Source organism: Podarcis bocagei (genome assembly GCF_964188305.1).
Source record: "Podarcis bocagei genome assembly, chromosome: 4".
In the NCBI taxonomy this organism is placed as follows: Eukaryota; Metazoa; Chordata; class Lepidosauria; order Squamata; family Lacertidae; genus Podarcis; species Podarcis bocagei.
This window is the reverse complement of record NC_138128.1, coordinates 45,153,410-45,156,724: the sequence shown is the minus strand read 5'-3', so window position 1 is coordinate 45,156,724 and position 3,315 is coordinate 45,153,410. Positions and strand designations below refer to the sequence as shown.

General features: G+C 47.3%; 1 long non-coding RNA gene across 1 annotated transcript; it reads left to right on the top strand.

Annotated features, from left to right (window-relative positions):
* Positions 1–157: 157 nt before the first annotated feature.
* Positions 158–3,064, top strand: LOC308586044. Its single transcript, XR_014007725.1, has 2 exons — positions 158–504; positions 1,783–3,064. It is a non-coding gene; the product is annotated as an uncharacterized lncRNA (long non-coding RNA).
* Positions 3,065–3,315: the final 251 nt, after the last annotated feature.

Genomic DNA, 3,315 nt, shown 5'->3' with positions numbered 1-3,315 from the left:
CTTCCCACCGCGCGCCAGGCGAAGGGAGCAGGGGCGAGCAGTCCAACAAAGCAGCTGCTTGAGCGAACGAAAAGGACGTGGGGGAAGGGTGGCTGAGAAAACTACCTAACCGCGCAGGCGCGAGGGACCGGCAGGGCATTTACTGCGCATGTCTCGCGGGGGTCGGCGGGGGAGGGGCGTGTCAATGCGCACGCGCGAAAACGAGATCGCGGCCCACTGCGCAGGCGAGCAACGGCAGCTCTAAGCAGCGGCCTTGGAGCGCATGCGTAGCTACTGAACGGAACCCGTAGGAGGCTACTGCGCACGCGGGAGGGGAAATAAACAAAGTAGCGGGGGTTAAGGCGCAAGCGCCGAGCGTAGCCACGGGGGGTTTGTTTGATTAAACGCTGCGCAAGGGGCGGAGTCTTGCGTAGGCGCACGAAAGCGGTAGGCTTCTCCACCGCCGACTTTCCGCCTCGCTGCACATCTGTGGAGAAGGAGGAGCTTGTGGTCCGCTGCCTTGAGGTTTGACCTACTTTTCTAGGCTGGGGCCTCCGTAGACCTGAGGGGTAGCTAACTGGGCGCGCCTCAGAGCACGCTTCTCACCTCTGGGAAGAGGCCGGCTGCAGGAATAGCGAACCAAGGCGGTTCAGTGATTGAACTGTCACCTGGCTTCAAATTCCCGCTCAGGCACGAAGCTCACTCGGTGACATTCCTAGTCACTTTCGCAACCCTACCTCACAGGGTTGTTCTGGCGGCTCCCCCCCCCCCGCCCCAGTGTGTGAGGCTTTGAGTTGCCCAAACTCCTTGGCTAAAAAGCTGGATAAAAATGAAGTAAATAACGAACAGGGAAAGGGCTGCAAGCTCATTGGCAGAGTACACGGTTTGTAGGCATACAGTTCCATTTCTGACAGGCTGGGCTGGGAAAGGCGTCTGTCTGAAACCCTGTAGAACCCCAACCCCTCTATGAAGAAAGTGGACCAGTGGACTCCTGGGTTGCTCCTGGAAAAGTCCTGCCCGTTTCCAGTGGGTGAACAATAATCTCCAATGTCGGTAGATGTGCTTGACTGACGTGTTCCCTTGGTTACTCTGTTTCGCTTTTGAAAAAATGCCACCTCTCTGGCAGAGCAGGGTGCACCCGATGCAGGTGAAGCCAGGACAGAGTCTGGTGAGTGAGAGTACAAGATGGGTGAGGGGAGGACCCAGGACAGAATCTGGCATGTTTTGGACCGAGCTGGTCTTTTGCTAGCTTTTCAGGGTTGCTTACTTGGCAAGAGTACAGCTTTATATTTGGACTAGTAACATAGTGGTCTGTTGACAAACCTTACTGAGGAAAGATTGCTGCTTTTCTGTACAATTGTCATTGCTTTATTTGCATATGTAACACTTTTACATTGCCCAACGCTAAGTGCTAATAATGAAAGGATAATACAAAATCTAGTTTCTTTTTCGAGGAGCAGACACATAAAAATTATCTTAGCGGGAAAAAGTTTAGGTCCCACATTTTTGCTGTGCCTGCTCTGGTGCCGTTCAGTGATAATACAGAAATTGTACGGGCAAAGCATTTTTTCTAGGAAAGCTTTACCTACCAAATTTCCATGTGGCTGGCTTCTTTTAATTTTTAGTCATTAAAAAAATTTGAATTGACTACAAATACTTAGGATGGTCTAGAATTTCATAGGGGTGTGATTTAAAATCTGTTTTGCTGTTGCTTTATTTTATGTCTTGGCTTTAACATTTTCATATTGTTAAATAATAAAAACTTGCATCCTGTTTGCTTTTTTTTTCTATGTATCATTTTAGGCTTCAGATAGGGTTGATCGTAATCTGATGTGTAGAAACAAGCAACTTCATCAAAAGATCAAAAGTTTCTGTGATGGTGAGGCTTTTTGTCTCAGAAATAAAAGAAACACCTGTGTTACAATTGAGATGAAATCTGATTGATTCTGTTTGCTTTGACTAGCCACTTTCTTTTCTCCACTTGCACTAGAGTTGTTGGTACTTTGGGCAGCTTCTCTGTATTAGTACCAGACACACCACATCATCAAGGACTTCTGTTCCTCACAAGTATGAGCCTCTTTAATTCTGAGCTGCTTTATTCTCTTCTTGGAAAAAGACTCCTCACACCATAGAGCAGGGATGGGGAACCTGTGGCTTTCTAGATATTGTTGGACTATAGCTCTTATCCCTGACCACTAGCCATGGTGACTGGAGCTGATGGAAGTTGGAATTCAGCAATATCTGCAGAGGCACAGCTACCCATCCATGGTATGGGGAGTTATGTGACCACCCATTTCAACTTTCTGCTGAGTTCTTAGTATGCAAGAAGGAGGGGTAGTGAATGTTATAGGGTAATGCTGTTGCATCCATTGGTCACTAGATGGCACTCTGCTTATAGATTTGTGTTTTAAGACCCTTGCTCTTTCAGGATCCTAAGGGTGCAAGCGGTGGGGAGAGGCAAATCTCTCCATTTTGCAACCTTCCCCACCCCAGAGGTGGCATGACCAGTCCTCCAAAAGCTGCAGCATTGACCTTGGCAGGCCACAGATGCGTTTTTGGTGAAATAGTAGAACTCATGGACATCCAATGACACTGAATGTTGGGAGATTCAGGGCAGATAAAATAACACTTCTTCATGCAAGTGCATAGTTAAACTAAAGAATTTGCTCCTATAGGAGGCTGTGTTGGCCACCAACTTGGATGCCTTTAAAGGAGGATTAGACAAATTTATGGAGGATAATGTTGGAGGAAATGGACATGAAGGCATTAATTTATTTCATGGCCACAAATCACCCCATGTCTGAGATAAGCCAACAGATGCAAGGTCAGCAAAGCCGGTTGCTATGGCCCAGTGTCTCGTGTGTGTGTGTGTGTGTGTGTGTGTGTGTGTGTGTGTGATTAAGGCATGTTAGCTCATCAGTCGATGAGTCTGTGTCTATGTCTTGAATTGCTGGAGCAACATAGATATTTTCTACTTGTATGTATCTGTATCTGCAAAGCTTACAAGCTGCATGCATATGTCAACATCTGGAACTGTATTACTGAGGCCTGATCTTTTGCAGCAGTAAACTGTTTTGGACCTTAATCTGCCTCTGTGTAGTGACTGGAACTGGGAGAAAGTTACACTGCATGAGTATCTCACCTCAGATTCCCAACTGTGCGTGCGGGGGGGGGGGCAATCTTTCAGCACCTAACTTGGGAGAGCCTGATGCTACACTAGGTATAAAATCAGGGCCTACCCCTACCCCAACTTTGATACTGTTTTGATTGCTTCATTTGTCCTCATTTTATTCTTGGAAAATCAATGCCTCCAGCAACTTTTAAGGAGGGTTCTCT